Genomic DNA, 24,635 nt, shown 5'->3' with positions numbered 1-24,635 from the left:
TGTATCCTTAAAACTCGTGCTGGATTCTTCGTGGCCCTTACAAAACTGGCCAGTGGTAAAAGTGAATAGCTGTCTACACTGCTGAAGCCACCTCCCTGGATTTTTGTTGGATACAGGTTGGAAGTTGTTTTCTATTATACCATGCCTCTGTACGGACGTTTGGATGTTTTTGATGCTGCGCTGGAAAGCTAGAACCAGTACACACAACGGATGCGTTACTATTTCCGGGCAAACAATATCACTGAAAATGAGCGCCAGGTGGTCATATTGCTCACCGCCTGCGGCCCGCATACGTTTGGGGTGATTAGGAGCCTTACGTACCCAGCTGCGCCGGACACCAAAACGTTTGACCAACTTGTGAATATAGTGGGGCAACACTTTAACCCAACCCCGTCCACGATAGTCCAGCGTTACCGGTTTAATACCGCTGAGAGGACCCCTGGAGAATCCCTTGCCGATTTTTTATCCAGACTACGCGGGATTGCGGAATACTGTGACTATGGTGAGACCTTGTCAGAAATGTTACACGACCGTTTGGTTTGCGGCAATGCAGCAACCCAGAGAAAGTTGTTAGCGGAGCCAACATTGACTTTTCAACAGGCAATACAAATAGTCTTGTCCCGAGAGAGCGCAGAGCGAGGAGTACAGGAGTTACAGGGAATGGAAGTGCATGCCTTGGGGCGCAAGCCTTTCCGCCCAAAAACGTCTTCCCGCACTCCTGCGGTACCTTGGGCGAGGCAACGTCCGGACCGACGCCAGTGGCCATCGGACATTCCTCCCTGAAGGGAGCCTTCTCCAGAGCCAATGGATGAGGAGCCATGTCTGTGTCAGACTTGTAGGCGCCGACCCCGTCGCGGACGGCAGTCCTGGGGACGCCAGAGGCGCCGTCGTTCCGACCGAAACTGGGACCAGCCCAGGGGCCGTAACTGGGACCAGCCCAGAGGCCGTACCTTCCATGTGCATGAACCTGCGGCGACCACTCCTGAGGATGTGGAGACGGAGGACGACTGCCTGCAGCTGCATTGTGTGGCAGCTCCCAGTGTGGCCCCCATTAAGGTGACAGTACGGGTCAATGGCCACCTGCTGGAGATGGAGTTGGACACTGGCGCAGCGGTCTCCGTGATCGCCCAGAGGACATTCGACCGCAGCAAGCAGGGTATAGACCCTTACATTACCTGACTCACAGGCCAGATTGGCCACCTACACGGGGGAACCACTGGACATTGCAGGAACTACAATGACCCCCGTTGTCTATGGACGCCAGGAGGGGCGTTTCCCACTTATCGTAGTGCGTGGCCATGGGCCCAGCCTGTTGGGTCGGGACTGGTTGCGCCATTTGCGGTTGCAATGGCAGCACATCCTCCAAATAGTTTCTGGAGGGTTGACTGAGGTGCTAGGACGATACCCAGAGGTATTCCAGCCTGGTTTGGGGAAAATAAAAGGGGCTGTAGCCCGTATCCAAGTTGAACCAGGAGCCATGCCGCGCTATTTCCGGGCGCGCCCAGTGCCTTACGCCTTGCTCGAGAAGGTAGAAGGGGAGCTCACTCGTTTGGAGAGTTTGGGTATTATCAGGCCCGTCCGTTTTGCTGACTGGGCAGCACCAATTGTACCAGTAATGAAGCCAGATGCCACAGTTCGCTTGTGTGGCGACTATAAACTTACAGTGAATACAGTTTCCCGACTCGACCGATACCCAATGCCTCGCATAGAGGATCTCTACGCGAAACTTGCAGGTGGACTCTCGTTCACAAAATTAGATATGAGTCACGCCTACCTGCAGTTGGAGCTGGACCCTGCCTCCCGACCTTATGTAACAATTAATACACACCGGGGCCTGTATGAATATACACAGTTGCCCTTTGGAGTATCCTCTGCCTGCGCAATTTTTCAACGTGTTATGGAGGGCATTTTGAGAGGTTTGCCACGTGTCGCTGTGTACCTAGATGACGTGTTGATTACAGGGACGTCGGAGCAAGAACATTTGGAAAATCTGGAGGCTGTCCTTAGACGCCTTTCGGAGGCTGGAGTCCGTTTACGTCGCACAAAGTGCATATTTCAGGCAAAAGAAGTAGTCTACCTAGGTTATCGGGTGGACCGCGAGGGTCTGCACCCCGTCGCAGAGAAGGTGCGTGCAATTCAACATGCCCCCACCCCGACTGACACTTCGCATCTTCGTTCTTTTCTCGGTCTCGTAAACTATTACGGGAAGTTCCTCCCCAATCTGGCAACTACGCTGGCCCCTTTGCACCTGCTGCTAAAGAAAAATCACACCTGGGTTTGAGGTCAGCCGCAAGAAACCGCTTTCCGGCGGGTAAAGCAACAATTGTCGTCGTCTGGGTTACTAACCCACTATGATCCAGGAAAGCCTTTGCTCGTCACATGTGATGCATCCTATGTATGGTATTGGGGCCGTCCTGTCCCACAAGATGGAGAATGGGGCCGAGCGACCGATAGCTTTTGCCTCCCGCACATTGACTGCAGCGGAGAAAAAGTACGCGCAGATCGAGAAGGAGGGCCTGGCAGTGGTTTTCCCGGTGAAACGCTTCCATGTGTACGGCCGCCATTTCACTATCGTGACTGATCATAAGCCCCTGCTGGGACTCTTCAGAGAGGATAAGCCAATACCGCCCATTGCTTCCGCACGGATCCAGCGCTGGGCTTTTTTGCGTGCTGCATACGAGTATTCTCTGGAGCACAAACCAGGTACGCAGATAGCAAATGCCGACGCACTGAGCCGATTGCCTTTATCGACCGGCCCCATGTCGACCCCCACGACCGGTGAGGTGGTTGCAACCCTAAATTTTATGGACACCTTGCCTGTCACGGCATCACAGATCCGTGAGTGGACCCAGACGGAGCCAGTCCTGCCAAAGGTTCGGCACATAGTCCTGTATGGTGGGCAGCATAGACAGCTCCCAGGCGAGTTACGGGCATTTTCCTCCAAGCTGTCAGAGTTCAGCGTGGAAGACGGCATCCTCTTGTGGGGGACGCGTGTGATTGTCCCGGAAAAAGGCCAGGAGCTGATATTATCAGACTTGCACAATGGGCATCCGGGTGTGACCAAGATGAAAATGTTGGCCCGGAGTTATGTCTGGTGGCCAGGCCTCGACACCGACATTGAGAAGGTGGCCCAAAACTGCTCCATTTGCCAGGAGCATCAGAAGCTTCCGCCGGCCGCGCCCCTACATCACTGGGAATGGCCAGGGCGGCCTTGGGCACGCTTGCATGCAGATTTCGCAGGCCCTTTTCAGGGATCCATGTTCCTTCTACTAATTGATGCCCAGTCCAAATGGCTGGAGGTGCATAAGATGCAGGGGGCAACGTCCTGCGCAACAATTGAAAAGATGCGTTTATCGTTTAGTACGCATGGCCTCCCCGAGGTGCTGGTCACGGATAATGGCACTCCATTCACAAGTGAGGAGTTTGCTAGGTTTACAAAGATGAACGGCATCCGCCATATCCGCACTGCCCCTTACCACCCGGCTTCAAATGGGTTGGCAGAGCGTGCAGTGCAGACATTCAAAAGAGGCCTAAAGAAGCAGTCTTCCGGATCAATGGACACGAGACTGGCTCGCTTTTTGTTTACGTACAGGACCACCCCCCATGCAGTGACTGGGGTAGCTCCCGCAGAACTCCTAATGGGCCGAAGACTCCGCACCCGCCTTAGTATGGTTTTCCCGGACATTGGCGCAAAAGTACGCCGCACACAAGAACGGCAGGGACAGGGATTGTCTCGGCATCGACCGATTCGGCAGTTTGCGCCCGGTGACCCAGTATTCGTGCGGAATTTTGCTGGTGGTGCCCAATGGGTTCCTGGTGTAATCTTTCGCCAAACGGGCCCTATATCTTACCAAGTGCAAGCCCAGGGTCGTCTCCAGCGAAAACATGTAGACCACGTCCGGTCCAGAAGATCATCCCCTCAAAAGATTCCCCGCCCCCGGAGCTCACTTCAACAGCCGCAAAGACCAGAGACAAGGGAAGGTAGTCCTCAAAATCTTCCACTGGTGCCTCACTCGAAGCCTGCGCAGGTCGTTACGGGACCAAATGGAGATAGAGACGCTGACATGACGGAGGCAGCAGACTCTGACTCCGAGATGGAGACACAGGATGCATCAGAGGGGGAATCCTCGGGTCCACGGGCCGTGGATGTACAACCGCGCCGTTCATCACGGAAGCGCCGGTCTCCGTCTCGTTACACGCCGCCTGATCCAGCGCCACTTGCAAATGGCGTCCGGCCTGCAGCCAAACGAGTCCGACGCCTTCCTTCGCCAGGGTCTTCGGTGGATTCCTTGGACTTTGGGGGGGGGGGAGGGATGTTATAACCTGCCTACTTACGATTGGCTGGGGACTAATGACTATCCCACAATCCTGTGGGAGTATGAGCTTCCCCAATGAGGGGGGCGGAGAAACTCCTAGTATAAATAAGCTGGCCAGTTCAGGAACAAGCAGGAAGGAGTGTGTAGCAAGGGAAGTTACTGCTACTGTTATGGTAAATAAATGTTATTACTTTGTATCCTTAAATCTCGTGCTGGATTCTTCGTGGCCCTTACAAAACCTAGAGTACCTCCTAATCCGATGAGAATCCCCCTAAAATTCTGAATCCCCCATTCCTGAGACTGTCGCAACTCAGGCACACTGGGCAGAACAGGCAAAAGCGCCAGTGCCACCCGAATATAGGACGGGGGCCCTCTAGGCCCCAACCGTCCAGACGACGCCCCCCCCCCCCCCCCCTCCCCTGGGCACCTCAGGAAACAGGGCGTTGAAGGAAGCAGGCTGCCTCTACTTTTGATGTGCATCCTGCGAACACACCTAGGCATAGTGTGAGGGCTCAGAAAGGTAAGGAACTGTTTGGGCACAGTGTGAGCATGGGTGAAGTTACCTGTAGATATTTTTTGTGCAACGTTGGCATCACCGATAAGGCCAGTATTTGTTTCCCATCCCTAATTGCTCTTGAACTGAGTGGCTTGCTCAGCCACTTTAAAAGGCAGGGGGCTGCACGGTAGCATAATGGTTAGCAATGTTACTTCACAGCTCCAGAGTCCCAGGTTCGATTCCCAGCTTGGTTCACTGTCTGTGTGGAGTCTGCATGTTCTCCCCGTGTGTGCGTGGGTTTCCTCCGGGTGCTACGGTTTCCACCCACAGTCCAAAGATGTGGGGGTTAGGTGGATTGGCCATGATAAATTGCCCTTAGTGTCCAAAAGAAAAGGTTAAGTGGTGTTCCTGGATTACGGGGATAGGATGGAGGCGTGGACTTGAGTAGGGTGCCAAGGGTTGGTGCAGACTCGATGGGCCAAATGGCCTCCTTCTGTACTGTAAATTCTATGATTCTCAGTCCCGGGACACCCAGTTCGTGTTCCCCGATGGGATGAAGAATCGGGTGTCGGGGCGGCAACCCGATTGTGATGCTGGTAGAGGGAACGAGTTCCACGTTGCATGCCAACGGGAGCATGTAAATAAATGCCAATAGGTCTTAATGACCTCTTTGCACCTATTTGGCGGGCCTGGCACCCGATGCTCCAGCCTCCCATGATCCCCAGTCCCCGCGGCCTGGAATCATGTCGGCACACTAGTAGAGAGCATCTGAGCTCATCAATAAGGCCACCCCCACCCCCCCCCACCCCCACCCCCAAATAATGTTCACCTCCTCAACCAGAGCTCCCTGCACCTCCCCACCAACAGCGCCCCCTGTAAAAGGAGGACTCCCCCAGGGACCCCTGCAATAGGAAGTCTCCCCACAAGGACCCCTGTAATAACTGAAAACAATTCAAGAAAGGTTCACTTGTCTAATTCTTGGGATGAAGGGGTTTGAGGAGGAGCTTCTTCTCTCAGAAGGTCATTAATCATTGGATTTCTCTTCCCCAGAAAACAGTGGAGGCTGGATCATTGAATATATTCACGGATATGTTACACAGATTGTTCATCTAGAAAGAAGTCAGAGGCTATGGGGGGGAACACAGGGAAGTAAAGTTAAGACCAAAATAAGATCAGCCATGATCTTATGAAATGGCAGAGCAGGATTCAGAAGTCAGATAGCCTACGCCTGCTCCTATTTCTTAGGATCTTATGAGCTTGGCCTCTGACTCCACCCTGGCCACTGTCAATCTGAATGGTCTATTCAACCCTGAGGTGAATTTCTGGGGCGAAATTCTCCCCAAACGGCGCGATGTCCGCCGACTGGCGCCCAAAACGGCGCCAATCAGACGGTCATCGCGCCGCCCCAAAGGTGCGGAATGCTCCACAGCTTTGGGGGCCGAGCCCCAACATTGAGGGGCTAGGCCGGCGCCGGAGTGATTTCCGCCCCGCCAGCTGGCGGAAACTGCGTTTGTTGCCCCGCCAGCTGGCGTGGAAATGACATGTCGGGGCGGCGCATGCGCGGGAGCGTCAGCGGCCGCTGACAGTTTCCCGCGCATGCGCAGTGGGGAGAGTCTCTTCCGCCTCCGCCATGGTGGAGACCGTGGCGGAGGCGGAAGGGAAAGAGTGCCCCCACGGCACAGGCCCGCCCGCGGATCGGTGGGCCCCGATCGCGGGCCAGGCCAGCGTGGGGGCACCCCCCGGGGCCAGATCGCCCCGCACCGACCCCAGAGCCCGCCCACGCCGCCTTGTCCCGCTGGTAAATAGGTACTCTAATTTACGCCGGTGGGACAGGCAATTTCTCGGCGGGACTTCGGCCCATCCGGGCCAGAGACTCGAGCGGGGGGGCCCGCCAACTGGCGCGGCCCGATTCCCGCCCCCGCCGAATATCCGGTACCAGAGACTTCGGCAACCGGCAGGGGTGGGATTCACGGCGGCCAACGGCCATTCTCCGACCCGCTGGGGGGTCAGAGAATGACGCCCCTGATCTATATTCTCTCCGTCAACAAGACTGCCTATGAAGCCAGAGCTCATAGAGAGGAGGAAGTTCGAAGTCATGGCCTTCGCCTCTCTGATGCACGGCGGTGAATTTTACTGGAGTGGCGGTCGGCATTGCCACTGGAGATAGTGGCTTGGTTGGGTGACCTGTACGACATCTTGCGGTGAGAGAGGATAAGTATGAGTTAGGGGGCTCTACAGGGGGTTTGAGACAAGGTGGGGGATGTTTGTAACCGTGTTTGAGGAGCTGTTCGTCGCAGGGGAGGGGGAGGGTGAAAAAGGGAAAAAATCTGTACAGACTGTAGAGTTGATCACTGGGAAGTATGTTTCCCAGGGTGCTGATTTGCTGTAACCTTTTTTGATACATGCTTGTAACAAAATACATTTTTTTAAAAACAAGACTGTCTATTTCTACCCCTGTAATATAATCCATCTCACCCCACTTCATCACACCTGCTGCTGAAATTATGCCTACATTACCTCAAGACATGACTTTTCCAATGCTGCAGGCCAGCTTTGTACCCTCTGCAAGCTTGAACTGAGCTGCCCATATTGTAACTCACATTAAATCCTATTCACCATCACATGACCCCTATGCTCGCCCACCTAGAGTGCCTCCTAATCCGAGGAAAATCCTCCTAAAATTCTCTTCTTTGTTTCTAAATTCCTCGATGGCCATGCCCTTCCATATATCCCTGTAATCCTCTGTAGTCGTACAACCCCTAGATCTCTGCACTCCTCCAGTGGTGCATTTGCAGATCTCTGATTTTAATCATTCCACCATTAGCAGCCATGCTTTCAGCTGCCTTTCCCCAAAGCTCTGGAAATTCCTCACTTATACCTTTTCGTCTCTCTCTCTCCTCCTTTAATATGCTCTTTAAATCAAACTTAAGTTCATTTCTCCCAATATCTCTCATGTGTCTCGGTGGCAAATTTTGTCGATAACGGTCCTGTGAAGTGCCTTGGGACATTTTACGTCATTAAAGGTGCTATAAAAATGAATGTATTTGATCTGTTAACAAGACAAATCACCAGCTTCCTCTGTTGTACCTCAATTTTTGGTGTGCTGTCATGTGGTAGGAACCAGATACACATCACAAATGTTCAACTTTTGGCTGACGTTTCCAAAATGAATTAACTTCAGTGCTTTACCTAGCCAATAGAACTCGAACAGGACTCTATAGAGAAGCTGTTAAAATAGGATTTTTTTTTTAAAAGAGAGATTTTAAGATTTATTTCCACATAGAACAATTGGAGAGCTTGGATATAAATGAAAACCTAACCTCTTAATCCCTAAAGCCATCTGGAAAATTAACCCAAACCAGAACAATGAGTACCTGGCCAAAGTCATCACAATTCTGAAAATCAACAAAGATTTTTCTGATTAAAAAGCAGTTGTTTGTTTGAAAAAAAAGGGTTGCCATCTCATGTTGAGGATGAAAATAGAAGTTCGTGATCTGGGCTTTTACACAGGGACACATCCGCAAGTGTTGGCCCTGCCAGAGTTTGTGGGATTACGGAAGAGCACCTAATTAGTATAGGGAAAGACAACTGCAAGTGCAACTTCGGGTGCATGTGCAGCATTTGCCTTTTCCAATAGGTAGCCACTGGAAACCTTCCGCCCATAGGGTCAATCCTGGCTTCTCGCCTACTATGCCTATCTATATCTTCCTCAATCACAGACAAAAACAGAAAATGCTGGTAACACTCAGCAGGTATCTAGAGACCGAAACAGAATTAATAGGCTGGATTTTTAAAAGGGTCAGGGCCTGGGTCAGAGGTGCATTGGTGTGCAATTTGGTGCTGCTGATCTTTGTGCCTATTTACTGTGCTGATCCTGAGCCAATTTGAATGAGGGTGGATTGGGGACAGAGAGCATGGGCGAGGCAACCAATTGGGGATGATTATTATTAATTGCAGGGCCTGGTAATGCCACGTTTGCACACTGACTAGAATTTCCAGTTGTTCTTGCAGACAGCCCCTATGTGCGGGGTTTCGGGAGCCACATTAGAGAAACAGCCGAATGGACCCATAACAGCTGTGAAGGCAGCAGTGCTAACCACTGTGCCACCATACCGGCGATAGGTCCCCTGGTTCCCTGAAGGTGGCACCTATTTATCGTGTGGAAGCCTGTAAAATTCAAGTTAGCAGCATACTGCTGAGACACCAGATCCCATTTGTGCCTAAAGACTAGAACTTCTGGTGCAGCAAGTCAACTCGGTTGACTACACTCTGTGGTCATCGTTTCCATTATAAGGAGATAACAGAGATTCTTCCCCCCCTTACAATACAACCAGAAAACATTACGGTACAGTTGAATGGATTAGATTTGAAAAGTTTCTGTGCTTGGAAAATTAAAGATTAATGTAAAAACTGGATAGGTGGAGCAAAAATCACATGGCTACGTTCGTATATATGTTCATAATTAGCCCTTCAAAGCTCATCCCTCTACACTATATACTGTCATTGGAAGTAGCTAGAAATACTTCAGCAGGCTGGTCAAGCCAGCAAGCAACATCAATTTATCCAGTAGCTAAGTACCACATGGACAGATTTAACTTTTAACTACACTTTTTGTTTCACATGAGACAGAAATAATATTTTATTTCCCACGGTTATTTTTAATGGGATGATTAATGAACCTTAATTTGACTTTGTAATGCAGTTGTGGTAAACTGACCACATTCATTTACAAACAGGGTATGGTTAGGATTTCACTTTCAATATCATGATAAATACGTGAAAGCATGTTGACTTGTTAAAGTAGGAAATTAACCTGACAAGTTTTGCTAGGTCTCCCAATGCTATTATTAAGTACAAGTCCTAGGAATGTGAGAATATGGAATAAATTACCACAGGCTGGAGTATTTCTTTTTCAATTTGCTACTGAACTTATTTTGTCAGTGAGTGATAAATGCTTGAAATAATATCTGCTAAAGAAGAAATATTTGGGCTATTAAAATGCTACTGGACCCCTCAATGATAGCTTACAGGGTATTGGAGGAATATGTCAAGTGGGATAGACCACTTGACCTTTAATTAACCCTTCTAGCTTGTATTAATCTTTGATTTCCCAAGGGTCTCCAAGCACAAATGCTGCTCAAATATAATCTATTCAACAGCATAGTGTTGGAGATGCCATGCTTTGATGCAACATGTCCATATCTACCTTTGGAACCATTTGAAAATTATTTTGGCATCCAAACCATCATTGATATCCAGTGGAAATCTGGAACGGGCTCCCCAGAAAACTATTGAGGTCAATTATAATTTTTAAAACTGAGATTGATAAACTTGTGCATTTCTTCTCAGATAATTTCCAATTTTAGATTTTGCTTTCAGTTTACATCCTGAAATCTGATACAGTTTCTTCAACTATCCTTCCTGCAATTATTCCAGGTATCATCCCTCCTATAATTATGCCAGGTATCATTCTCAGAGTAATGTGAATATATTTGGTTTTGTCAATGTAATACCTCCAGCAACTAGCCTCTCGTAGCTTCATGCTGAATGCAGCATTTTAAGCAATAAGTAGCACTTTCACTTGCCAAAGTCTAATAATAATCTTTATTGTTGTCACAAGTGGGTTTACATTAACACTGCAGTGAAGTTACTGTGGAAATCTCCTTGTCGCCGAATTCTGGTGCTTGCTCGGATGCACAGAGGGAGAATTCAGAATGTCCAAATTACCTAACAACACACCTTTCGGGACTTTGACCACACATGGCATATGCTCCATAGAACAGAGCCATAGGTCTACATTTCTGTTAGATTACAGGTCTCCATCATTGATAGTGGAAATCTGGTCGCCCATTTCCGAGAGATCCTGGGCTGGATTCTCCGCTGGCATGATTCTCCGTTGCACCGGCAGCGCACCCACGCCCGGGGATTTCATGGCGGGGTGGGGCTGCCCACAATCGGAAACCCCATTGGCCGGCTGGTGGGACGGAGAATCCTGCTGCCGGAGGCGTCGCATGGCACCAGAAAACTGGTGCAGCGGGGCGGAGAATCACGTCCCTTATTTTAGCCAGTTCAGGAACGGGGACAGGACGTGACTCACACATGGTGGCACCCCAAAACCAGCAGGGCCATTTGAACTTAGTGTTTTATTTTCACTGGAGCGAGGGACCTATCCCACAGTGTGAGATTTTTCAGAGTGGACATAAATGCTCATAAAAGGAGAATAAGGTCTGTGAAACTGTCAAGCTATTTAAATCCAAAGCCCTTTAATGTCTGAGGGAAAAAAAGCCCATTAGTATCTGTACGCTGAAAATAATCAGTGCTTGCAGTTTTGCCAATGTTGTCAAAACCTAAAGGGTTATCATTATAGAATTATTGTTGCTTGACTCCTTCCACAACTTGCCATTACAACAGTGGGGTGCTCAATGTTCACAGTTTGACTAACAGCTCCAAGAGTCTGTTAAGGGATGAGCTGTCTTTGATGTGGAGTTATGAATACAGATGTGTATTTTTATAAGGGATTAAGTATTTGACGGGATTTAAATGCAGTAAACAGGCTTTCATCAACATGTGTTTTTTATGTAGTGAAGTCAGTAAGAGTTAATTTGAACATTATTTTATTTCATCTCGGCATGGCTCCTGAGGTCTGCCTATGGTGGATACTGGGTGAGTTGGCATGGAGGGTGTAAGGGCAGTGTGTTGGGAGGCATGGGTGCAGATACATTGGGTGAAATGGCATTGGGACAAAATGGAAGCATAGGGTGGGTGGCGGGGCTGGGTTGGGTCCAGGGTTGACATGAGTTGACAAGGATGGGACATGGACAGTGTGTGGGCATGGATGGGGACTGGAAAGTGGATGGGTGTGTGAGGGGTGTGAACTGGAGAGTCTACTATTTAACTACACAAGTGGGACGTGGTCCCAAAGAACCAAGGAAGGCATTTTAACCAGCTCGCCTTTGCATTCGGCAGCTTCTGTTCGTGCCTCTGGGCTGTCTCGCCCTACTCTTGGACCTCTGAGTTGCAGATTCTCCCCATGCTTGACATCTGAATTGTGGCCTCTCCATGGGCGTCATTTTCCGACCCCCCGCCGGGTCGGAGAATGGCCATTGGCCGCCGTGAATCCCACCCCCGCCGAAGTCTCCAGTACCGGAGATTGGGCGGGGGCAGGAATCGGGCCGCGCCGGTTGGCGGGATCCCCCGCTCAATTCTCCGGCCCGGATGGGCCGAAGTCCCGCCCAGAAATTGCCTGTCCCGCCGGCGTAAATCAAAGCTGGTATTTACCGGCGGGACCAGTCGGCGTGGGCGGGCTCCGGGGTCCTGGGGGGGGCGCGGGGCGATCTGACCCCGGGGGGTGCCCCGACGGTGGCCTGGCCCGCGACCGGGGCCCACCGATCCGCGGGCGGGCCTGTGCCGTGGGGACACTCTTTCCCTTCCGCCTCCGCCACGGCCTCCACCATGGCGGAGGCGGAAGAGACTCTCCCCACTGCGCATGCGCGGGAAACTGTCGGCGGCCGCTGACGCTCCCGCGCAAGCGCCGCATTTCCGCGCCAGCTGGTGGGGCAACAAACGCCATTTCCGCCAGCTGGCGGGGCGGAAATCCCTCCGGCGCCGGCCTAGCCCCTCAATGTTGGGGCTCGGCCCCCAAAGATGCGGAGCATTCCGCACCTTTGGGCCGGCGCGATGCCCGTCTGATTGGCGCCGTTTTTGGTGCCAGTCGGCAGACATCGCGCCGCTAGGGGGAGAATGTCGCCCCATGTTCCTGACCTTGTGTTGTGGTCTCTCCCCCTTCCAATCTCCTGCTCTTTGTCTCACCCTCTTACCATTTCCATCTCCGGGACATGCATTCCCATTCAAGATCCAGATCTGATTCAATGGCGGAGTTCTGATACTGTGGAAGTGTGGGTCCAAATGATGCAGGAGTGCCGAGCTTAAGCTGCTAATATACAAGTTTTTTTTTAATGCTCAAGTTCACCGCTACCTTCTCCTGAATCCTCGCTGTGAGTGATGATTCAGAAGAGAAAAAGGGCAGGAGCCTTTGGGACTCGTATTCCACAACATCAGAGATCTAGCTTCGAATCATATCTTCATCTTGAACAGGAATGCCAGTCTGGGGAGAGAAGCAGTAAAAGGATGAGTCTGAGAGCAGATCGGGAGAGGGAGAGACCACAGCCCAGAAGTTGAGGGGGGGCGGTGATGGAGGTGGCAACTCTATGGCTGAGGTACTAAATTAATACGTTGCATCCGTCTTTACCAAGGAAGTTGATGCCCAGGTCATGGTAATAGGAGAGGAAACTCTGTCCCTAGAAAGGTTCAAATTTGATAAGGCAGAAGTGTTGAATAGACAGTTGGTACTATAAGTTGACTAAACACCTGAACCAAGTGAGATGCATCCAAGGATATTGAAGGAAATGAGAATGGAAATTGCAGGAGTGTTGTCCATAATCTTCCCGTCTTGTCTGGACTCAGGGGTCGTCCCAGAGGACTGGAAAATTGCAAATGTTATGCTCTTGTTCAAAAAATTTGTAAGGATAGTTCCAGCATTACAGGCCAGTCAGTTTAACAGCTGTGGTGGACAAGCTTCTTGAAACAATTATTGAGGATAGAATTATGGAAATAATAGTCATATGGAAATATGTGAGTTGATTAGGAAGAACCAGCAGAGATTTATAAAGGGGAAATCGTGTATAACTAACTTGCTGGAGTTTTTTGAGGGGGTAATAGAAAGGGTGGATCAGGGTAATGCTGTTGATGTAGTATACATGGACTTTCAGAAGATATTCACCACAGTGACACAGACTGGTGACACAAGATATAGCTCATGGAATACAACGGACAGTTGCAACGTGGATACAAAATTGGCTGAATAATAGGAAGCAGAGAGTAATGGTCAATGGATATTTTTTGGGCTGGGGAAAGGTAGTAGTGTAGTTGGATTCCCCAAGGCTTAGTATTGGGACCCTTGCTTTTGCATTCTTTCATTGACATCTACAGCACAGAAGGAGGCCATTCTGCCCATTGTGTCCGTATGGGTCAACAAAGATCTGATTATACTAATCTCATTTTCAAGCACTTGGCCCATAGCCCTGAAGGTTATGGTAGCACAAGTGAATGCCTCAATACTTCTTCAATATGTAAGGGTCCTTCCTGTTGATTCTCTCATTTTTCCTTTCTTTATTTTTACCGTTTTCATTTTTGATTTATTGATGCTTAATTGACATGAACCTTTAAGTCAAGCAGTCGAGAGAATGAGGAATTCATGAAGTTGCAACACAGTATTTGGTGCTAGTATTTGAACAGAGAATGCAGACTTGTGGCACCCGAGAGATGGGGTGGGACTTTGTTCGATCGGTTAGCCGGTAGCTAATGAATTGGCCAAAAGACTACATTCTGCCCAGTAACAGGGAGAGTTACAGAACAAAGAGATCTAGGAGTACAGGTTCATAGCTCCTTGAAGGTGGAGTCGCAGGTGTAAAGGGTGGTGAAGAAGGCATTCTAGGTTTTATTGGCCAGAATATTGTTCACAGGAGTTGGGATATCTTGTTGAAGTTGTACAAGACATTGGTAAGACCACACATGAAATACTGTGTTCAGTTATTGTCACCCTATTATAGGAAGGATATTGCTGAACTAGGAAGAGATTTACGAGGATGCTACCAGGATTTGACGGTCCGAGTTATAAGGAGAGGCTGGATAGGCTGGGACTTTTTTCCCTGGAGCATAGGAATCTTAGGGGTGATCTTACAGAAGTCAATAAAATAATGAGGAGCAGAGATAAGATATATATAGAACATGGAACATAGAACAATACAGCGCAGTACAGGCCCTTCGGCCCACGATGTTGCACCGAAACAAAAGCCATCTAACCTACACTATGCCATTATCATCCATATGTTTATCCAATAAACTTTTAAATGCCCTCAATGTTGGCGAGTTCACTACTGTAGCAGGTAGGGCATTCCACGGCCTCACTACTCTTTGCGTAAAGAACCTACCTCTGACCTCTGTCCTATATCTATTACCCCTAAGTTTAAGGCTATGTCCCCTTGTGCTAGCCATTTCCATCCGCGGGAGAAGGCTCTCACTGTCCACCCTATCTCACCCCCTGATCATTTTGTATGCCTCTATTAAGTCTCCTCTTAATCTTCTTCTCTCTAACGAAAACAACCTCAAGTCCATCAGCCTTTCCTCATACGATTTTCCCTCCATACCAGGCAACATCCTGGTAAATCTCCTCTGCACCCGCTCCAAAGCCTCCACGTCCTTCCTATAATGCGGTGACCAGAACTGTACGCAATACTCCAAATGCGGCCGTACCAGAGCTCTGTACAGCTGCAACATGACCTCATGACTCCGGAACTCAATCCCTCTACCAATAAAGGCCAACACTCCATAGGCCTTCTTCACAACCCTATCAACCTGGGTGGCAACTTTCAGGGATCTATGTGCATGGACACCTAGATCCCTCTGCTCATCCACACTTCCAAGAACTTTACCATTAGCCAAATATCCCGCATTCCTGTTATTCCTTCCAAAGTGAATTACCTCACACTTCTCTACATTAAACTCCATTTGCCACCTCTCATCCCAGCTCTGCAGCTTATAGTTGTCCCTCTGTAACCTGCTACATCCTTCCGCACTGTCGACAACACTACCGAATTTAGTGTCGTCTGCAAATTTACTCACCCACCCTTCTGCGCCCTCCTCTAGGTCATTGATAAAAATGACAAACAGCCCCAGAACAGATCCTTGTGGTACACCACTTGTAACTGAACTCCATTCTGAACATTTCCCATCAACCACCACCCTCTGTCTTCTTTCAGCTAACCAATTTCTGATCCACATCTCTAAATCACCCTCAATCCCCAGCCTCCGTATTTTCTGCAATAGCCTACCGTGGGGAACCTTATCAAACGCTTTACTGAAATCCATATACACCACATCATCTGCTCTACCCTCGTCTACCTGTTCAGTCACCTTCTCAAAGAACTGGATAAGGTTTGTGAGGCATGACCTACCTTTCACAAAGCCATGCTGACTATCCCTAATCATATTATTCCTATCTAGATGATTATAAATCTTGTCTCTTATAATCCCCTCCAAGACTTTACCCACAACAGACGTGAGGCTCACCGGTCTATAGTTGCCGGGGTTGTCTCTACTCCCCTTCTTGAACAAAGGGACCACATTTGCTATCCTCCAGTCCTCTGGCACTATTCCTGTAGCCAATGATGACATAAAAATCAAAGCCAAAGGCCCAGCAATCTCTTCCCTGGCTTCCCAGAGAATCCTAGGATAAATCCGATCAGGCCCCGGGGACTTATCTATTTTCAGCATGTCCAGAATTGCCAACACGTCTTCCCTACGTACCTCAATGCCATCTATTCTAATAGCCTGGGTCTCAGCATTCTCCTCCACAACATTATCTTTTAGATAACCTGTAAGATCCCAGCACATCGCAACACCCTTGCCAGTGTGACAACACAGACCGCTTCAGTATCTGATGAGTCCTGAAATATGCTGCGTATTGTGCAATTACCGCGAAGAACCCCACTTCTGATCGCCGGGAAGTTCACAGAATCATAGAAAAATACAGAGCAGAACAGGCCCTACGGCCCCTTGAGTCTGCACCACAGCATTAAAGGCACCTGATCTGTCAATCCTAATCCCATTTGCTAGCACTTGGCCCATAGCCTTGAATGTTAAGACGTGCCAAGTGCTCATCCAGGTACTTTGTAAACGATGCGGTGCAATCCTCTACCACCCTCTCAGGCAGTGCGCTCCAGACTGTCACCACCCTCTAGTTAAAAACGTTTTTTCTCAAATCCCGCCTGAAACTCCCGCCCCTCGCCTTGAACTTGTGCCCCCTCGTAACCAACCTTTCAACTAAGGGGAACAGCTGTTCCCTATCCACCTGTCCATTCCCCTCATAATCTTGCACAGTGTTAATGTCAGACGACTTGTGACACTAATACAGATTATTTATTTATTTATTACACATCGATCTGGTCGCCCTCAGTCTTCTCTGCTCCAGAGAATACAACCCTTCATAACTTAAATGTTCCATCCGAGGCAACATCCTAGTGAATCGCCTCTGCACCCCCTCCAGTGCAATCACATCCTTCCTATACTGTGGTGACCAGAATTGGACACAGTACTCCAGCTGTGGCCTCACCAATGTTCTATACAGCTCCAACATGACTTCCTTGCTTTTGTAATCTATGAGAAAGGCAATCATAGAATTTATAGTGCATGAGGCCATTCGGCCCATCGAGTCTGCACCAGCTCTTGAAAAGAGCACCCAAGCCCACCCCTCCACCCTATCCCCATAAGCCAGTAACCCAACTAACTTTTATTTTTGGACACTATTATGGGCCAGGGTTTAGAGAACCCCAAAGTGTATCATGGAGTTCACCTGACCCACAGCTTTTAATAGATTGTGGTATGGGGAGCACACGGCCCACTCCACAGGTGTGGTACAGCAGAAACGGAAAAGTATTTTTTAAAGCAAAACAATGTTTATTCTATGAACTCAAGTTAACCTTTTTAAAACATACAGTGAACATCTTAGCAACCATCAATTCAAATACAACCCCCAAAGAATACAACACTAAGTAATCCTTAAGCTGTCCTTTTAACATCCAGAAGACTTAAAAAAAACTTTAAACAGAAGCACATCAGGTTAAAGTCACTACTCAGAGCAGTTATTAGTTTTAAATCACCAAAGGATTGATTTACAATCTTTAGATTACAGAAAGAGAAACTCATACACCTTCTGGCTGTGACTGCAGCTATCCAGCTCTGAAAACGAAACTAAAACACACCCTGCCGCAAACAGCCTAAAACGAAAGTAAAAAGCCGACAGATAGCCCAGCTCCACCCACTCTCTGACATCACTGCAGTAATAAACACCTATTTCTTAAAGGTACACTCACTACAGATATTTATATACACACCCATTTATTTATTTTTAGAAATATTTTTATTCAAAGTTTTACATATTTTCAACAAACCCCTCCCTTACAGAAAAAAGAAAAACAAAGAATACATAAATAAATATCTTACAACTACATCACAAATTCTCCCAATATACAAACCCCCCATTAAGCAATAATAAACACAGTAGAAAACACAAAGTACACCCCCCCCTCCTTCCCCTCTGGGTTGCTGCTGCTGACCACCTCCTAACGCTCCGCTAGAAAGTCTAGGAACGGTTGCCACCGCCTGAAGAACCCTTGCACAGACACTCTCAAGGCAAATTTTACCCTCTCCAATTTAATGAACCCTGCCATGTTGCTGATCCAGGCTTCCACGCTTGGGGGACTCGCATCTTTCCACTGTAGCAGAATCTTCCACCGGGCTACCAGGGATGCAAAGGCCAGAATACCGGCCTCTTTCGTCTCCTGCACTCCCGGCTCGTCCGATACCCCAAATAGTGCAAACCCCCAGCTCGGCTTAACCCAGGTGTTCACTACCTTAGACACCGTCCTCGCAATACCCCTCCGGAACCCATCCAACGCCGGGCACGCCCAGAACATGTGGGTGTGATTTGCTGGGCTCCCCGAGCACCTCCCACACGTCTTCCACCCCAAAGAACCTGCTCAGCCTCGCCCCTGTCATATGCGCTCTGTGAAAAAACTTAAATTGTATCAGGCTAAGCCTGGCGCAAGAGGAGGAAGAATTAACCCTACCCAGGGCGTCTGCCCACGTACCCTCGTCTATCTCCTCCCCAAGCTCCTCCTCCCATTTACCCTTTAGCTCCTCCACTGAGGTCTCCTCCTCCTCCTGCATCTCCTGGTAGATCGCCGAGACCCTGCTCTCTCCAACCCACACCCCCGAGAGCACCCTATCCTGGATCCTGAGTGCTGGAAGCAGAAGGAACTCCCTCACCTGCCGTCTTACAAACGCCCTTACCTGCATGTACCTGAAGGCATTTCCGGGGGGAAGCCTGAATTTTTCCTCCAGCGCCTCAAGGCTCGGAAACGTAACATCTAAAAACAGGTCCCTCATCCTTCTAATTCCTGCCCTGTGCCAGCTCAGGAACCCTCCATCCATTCTCCCCGGTTCAAACCGATGGTTCTCCCGGATCGGGGACCAAACCGAAGCCTCTACCTCACCCCTGTGGCGCCACAACTGCCCCCAAATTTTCAAAGTCGCCGTCACCACCAGACTCGTGGTGTACCTAGTCGGCGGCAGCGGTACTGTCACCAGCGTTCCCAGACTCGTGCCCACACAGGACGCCATTTCCAGCCTCTTCCACATCGCCCCCTCCCTCTCCATTACCCACTTGCGTATCATCGCCACATTGGCAGCCCAGTAATACCCACACAGATTAGGTAACGCTAACCCTCCTCTGTTCCTACTCTGCTCCAGAAACACCCTTCTCACCCTCGGGGTCTTTTTCGCCCACACAAATCCCATGATGTTCCTACTGACCCGCTTAAAAAGGCCTTAGGGACCAGGATGGGGAGGCACTGGAATATAAAAAGGAACCTCGGGAGCACTGTCATCTTCACCGACTGTACCCTACCCGCCAGGGAGAGTGGCAGCATATCCCACCTTTTAAACCCCTCCTCCATCTGCTCCACCAGCCTCGTCAAGTTGAGCTTGTGTAGGGCCCCCCAGCTCCTGGCCACCTGAATCCCTAGCTACCGAAAACGCCTTTCCGCCCTCTTCAGTGGAAGCTCGTCTATCCCCCTTCCCTGGTCCCCTAGGTGTACCACGAAGAGCTCACTCTTCCCCACATTGAGCTTATACCTGGAAAAGTCCCCAAACTCCCTGAGAATCCGCATCACGTCCGGTATCCCCCCCCACTGGGTCCGCCACATACAGTAACAGGTCATCGGCATACAGCGACACCCGGTGTTCCTTCCCCCCCTGGACCAGCCCCCTCTAGTTCCTGGACTCCCTTAGAGCCATAGCCAAAGGCTCAATTGCCAATGCAAATAGTAAGGGGGATAGGGGGCACCCCTGCCTCGTCCCCCGGTACAGCCGAAAGTATTCCGACCTCCTCCGATTCGTGGCCACACTCGTCACCGGGGCTTCGTAAAGTAGCCAAACCCAACTAATGAACCCCCCCCCCCCCCGAACCCAAACCGCCTCAACGGTGGCCAGGCCCGCGATCGGGAGCCACCGATTGGCGGGCCCCCTAGTGGGGGTACCCAAAGGTACCCCCACTCCACCCTATCGAAGGCCTTCTATGCGGCCATCACCGCCACTGTCTCCGCTTCCCCCTCCACTGCAGGCATCATGATTACGTTAAGGAGCCTCCGCACATTGGTATACAGCTGCCTTCCCTTAACAAAACCCGTCTGGTGCTCGTGAATCACCCCCGGGACACAGTCCTCAATTTTGGTAGCCAACACCTTCGCTAACAGCTTTGCGTCCACGTTGAGAGAGAGATTGGCCTATACGACCCACACTGTAATGGGTCCTTGTCCCGCTTCAAGATCAGCGGATCAGCGCCCTGGACATCGTCGGGGGTCGGGCCCCCCCCCCTCGCCTCATTGAAAGTCCTCACTAATAGAGGGCCCAGCAGGTCCATGTACATCCGGTAAAATTCCACCAGGAGCCCATCTGGCCCCGGTGCCTTCCCCGCCTGCATATTCCCCAGCCCTTAGTCAGCCACCAATCTCCCCCACCAATCTCTCCCTCTCTCTCCTCTCCTTCTTGTCCTTGTGGGCCCTAGTGGAGATTAGCTCTCCCCTAATCACCGCCTTCAACGCCTCCCAGACCACCCCCACCTGCACCCCCCCATTATCGTTAGCCTCTAGATAGCTTTCAGTGCACCCCCGGATCCGCCCGCTCATCTCCTCATCCGCCAGCAAGCCAACATCCAGGCGCTGGTCCCTCTCCTCCCCTAGCTCCAACTCCACCCAATGCAGAGCATTGTCTGAGATGGCTATGGCCGAATACTCCGTGTCCTCCACCCTCGGGATTAGTGCCCTGCTCATAACGAAGAAGTCTATCCGGGAGTAAGCTTTCTGGACGTGGGGAAAAAAAGAAAATTCCCTGGCCCCCGGCATGACAAACCTCCATGGGTCCATAAACCCCCTCAGCACCTTGGCCGCCGCTGGCCTCTTACCCGTCCTGGACCTGGAGCGGTCTAATGCTGGATCCAGTACCGTGTTGAAGTCTCCCCCCACTATCAAGCTCCCTGCCTCCAGGTCCGGAGTCCGGCCCAACATGCGATGCATAAATCCGGCATCGTCCCAATTCGGGGCATAAACATTCACTAATACCCCCTGCAGCTTACCACTCACCATCACATATCTACCTCCATTATCAGCGCCTCAAACGACACCTGCTTCCTCACCAAAATCGCCACCCCTCGATTCTTTGCGTCCAACCCCGAGTGGAAAACCTGCCCTACCCACCCCTTTCTCAGCTTAACCTAATCTGCCACCCTCAAATGCGTCTCCTGGAGCATAAACACATCTGCCTTCAGTCCCTTCAGGTGCGCGAACACATGGGCCCTCTTGACCGGCCCGTTCAGGCCTCTCACATTTCAAGTTATCAGCCGGATCAGGGGGCTTCCCGCCTCCCCCCCCTGCCGATTAGCCATCCCCTTTTCTAGGCCAGCCACGTTCCCGCGCCTCCCGCACTCTCCATTCCCCCCAGCTGCAGACCCCCGCCCCGACTCTCTCTCCGAGCTCCAGCTCCCCTTTGGCCAATGCAGCAGCAACCCATCTCCCCCTCCCCTCACCCCCAGTAGGTCCCCCCCGAGCTGCGTTGCCCCCCCCATAGCTCTCCCGTAAGTCAGCTGACTCCTGCTGACCCCGGTCACTCCCGCCACTCCATCGACCCCCCAGTGTGGTAGTCTCTCCCCCCCCCCTCCTGTCCATCAGCGGGCGCTCCTCTCCAACACCGCCCTTCCCCCTGGCCCCGCCCCCTTCCTTCCCTAGCGCGGGAAAAAGCACACGCTTTCCATCAAACCAGCCCGCCCTCTCTGGCGCAGCTCCCTTTTGCGGCCTAATCCCAGCTCTCCCACCTCGGGCCTCCCATCTCCCCTCCCCCCAACGGGGCCCCGTCCTTCCAACCACCGATGCCCACACTCTCACAAAACCCCCCCTTCGAACCAATTCACCCTACCCCACCCAGCACCCAAGGAAACAATACAGAACATTCCCCAACATCCCCCAAAGCACAGTAACCACAGTAGCCCCCCACGACCTCCCCTCACAACCGACCCTCAGTCCTTGTCCAACTTTTCGGCCTGAATAAAGGTCCATGCCTCCTCCGGCGTCTCAAAGCAATGGTGCCGGTCCTTAAACGTGACTCACAGTCGCTCCGGCTGCAGCACCCCGAATTTCACCCCCCTCCAATGCAGAACCGCCTTAGCCCGATTGTACCCGGCCCTCTTCTTGGCCACCTCCGCGCTCCAGTCCAGGTATATACGGACCTCTGCATTCTCCCACCTGCTGCTCCGCTCCTTTTTTGCCCATCTTAGGACACACTCCCTGTCCACCCAGCGGTTGAACCGCACTAATACCGCCCGCAGCGGCTCGTTAGACTTCGGCCTCCTCGTCAGGACTCGGTGGGCCCCATCCAGCTGCAGGGGCCTCAGGAAGGCACCCGCGCCCATCAATGTGTTCAGCATCGTGACCACATATGCTCCAGCATCCGACCCCCCCACTCCCTCCGGGAGACCCAGAATCCGCAGGTTCTTCCTCCTCGACCGATTCTCCATGTCCTCGAATTTCTCCTTTTCTTATGCAACGCCTCGTGCACCTCCACCTTCACCGCCAGGCCCAATATCTCGTCCTCATTCTCTGAGGCCTTCTGGGCACCTCCCGGATCGCCGCCCCTTGGGCCTTCTGGGTCTCGACCAGCTTGTCGACCGAAGCCTTCATCGGCTCCAGCACCTCTGCTTTCAATTCCGTGAAGCAGCGTTTAAGAAACTCCTGCTGCTCTTGCGCCCACTGCGCCCACGCTGCCTGGTCTCCACCCGCCGCCATCTTGGCTTTCCTCCCTCGCACTTTTCGCTGCACCAGAATTACTTTTTTCACCGCTCCACTCCTGGTCCAATCCATACAGTGCCGGGGAAACCGTACTGTCACCTTCCCACACTGGGAACCGTCGAACAAATGCTGTTGGGCCCCTAAGAAGAGCCCAAAAGTCAGTTTCTGGCAGAAGCTGCCGAACGTGCGACTTAGCTCAGCATAGCCGCAACCGGAAGTCCATACACACCCATTTATAAACACCCATTTCTTAAAGGTACTCTCAAATGACAGACACTAAGGGCAATTTATCATTGCCAATCCACCTTACCGGCACATCTTTGGACTGTGGGAGGAAACCGGAGCACCCGGAGGAAACCCACGCAGACACGGGGAGAACATGCAGACTCCGCACAGACAGTGCCCTGAGCCGGGAATAGAACCTGGGACCCTGGAGCTGTGAAGCAACTGTGCTAACCACTGTGCTACCGTGCTTCCTGATTGAGAAAGGCAAGGTTACCATATGACTTTTTCACCACCCCATTAATCTGCCCTTCTGCCTTCAGAGATCTATTTACAAACACGCCAAGGTCTCTTTGTTCTCAGGACTTCCCAGTGTGGTGCCATTCATTGAATATTTCCTTGTCAAATTTCTCCTTCCAAAGTGTAACACCTCAAACTTTCAGGATTAAATTCCATCTGTCAATTTTCTACCCATTCAACCGTCCGGTCTATATCTTCTTGGAACCCAAGACACTCAGCCTCACTGTTAACCACCCGGCCGTTCTTTATGTCATCTGCAAACTTACTGATCCTATCCCCCACATAGTCATTTAAGTCATTTAGATAAATGATGAATAATAGGGGACCCAGCACAGATCCCTGTGGTACGTCACTGGACACTGGTTGGATACATCGCGGACTTCATAGAATCATGGAATTTACAGTGCAGAAGGAGGCCATTCAGCCCATTGAGTCTGCACCGGCTCTTGGAAAGAGAACCCTACCTAAGCTCCACACCTCCACCCTATCCCCGTAACCCAGTAACCCCAACTAACCTTTTTGGATGCTGAGGTTGTTTAAAGAGGGCAGGGACGTTCACCGATAGCATCTGCCCGGATACAGCGCTGGGCCTTACAGTTGGTGGCGTACAAGTAGGTATCAAAGTATCGGAAGAATATGCAGATCACACAAGCGGATGATTTGAGCTTTCATTGCTGACATCCACTCCACTATTTTGAAGAAGAGCAAGGGAGTTGTTCTGGTGTCCTGGCCCACATTTATCCCTCAGTTAGCACCAGAAAAGCAAATTATCTGATTATTATCACATTCTTGTTGGTGGGATCTTTCTTTGTGCAATTGGCTGTCACGTTTCTTATTTTTCTTCGGCAGTCCCTCAGGGTTGAGGGTGACTTGCTTCCACTCCGTGGAGGTGGGTTATACGGTGGCTAAACAGTCTGTTCCCGGATCCGCAGACTCTTTCACAGGTTTGGCAGGTGGTGCTTGATGAGGTGGGTGGGTGGGACGCTCTGTATTCTGGGCTTTCCTTCCACTGTTTACACTTGGCCTCTGCCTTCTCCAACCTACAACGCAAAGATGATTGGCGCCCTCGCAGATGCTTTTTTCCAGTTTGTGCATTCTAAGGCAAGCGATTTCCATATGTGGATGGGGATGCTGCATTTATTTAGCGAGGCTTTGAGAGTGAGAGGCATTTCCTCTGCCCTCCCAGTGGTTGCTTGCCATTGTGGAGCTCAGAATAGAGCACTTGTTTTGGGAGTCTTGTGTAGGGCATGCGGACAGTGTGACCCGCCGATCGCAGCTGGTCAAGCATGGCTGGTGCCTCGATACTGGGGATATTGGCCTGGGAGAGGCCCATCATGTTGGTACACC

General features: G+C 50.9%; 1 protein-coding gene across 5 annotated transcripts in view; it reads right to left on the bottom strand.

Moving 5' to 3' along the window:
- kif6 (kinesin family member 6) overlaps positions 1-24,635 on the bottom strand; it is an 848,078-nt gene that overhangs the window by 198,919 nt on the left and 624,524 nt on the right. The window lies entirely within an intron of this gene.

The sequence above is a fragment of the Scyliorhinus torazame genome, chromosome 4 (assembly GCF_047496885.1).
Source record: "Scyliorhinus torazame isolate Kashiwa2021f chromosome 4, sScyTor2.1, whole genome shotgun sequence".
Lineage (NCBI taxonomy): Eukaryota > Metazoa > Chordata > Chondrichthyes > Carcharhiniformes > Scyliorhinidae > Scyliorhinus > Scyliorhinus torazame.
The sequence above is the reverse complement of the archived record's forward strand: the minus strand, read 5'-3'. Positions and strand labels throughout refer to the sequence as shown.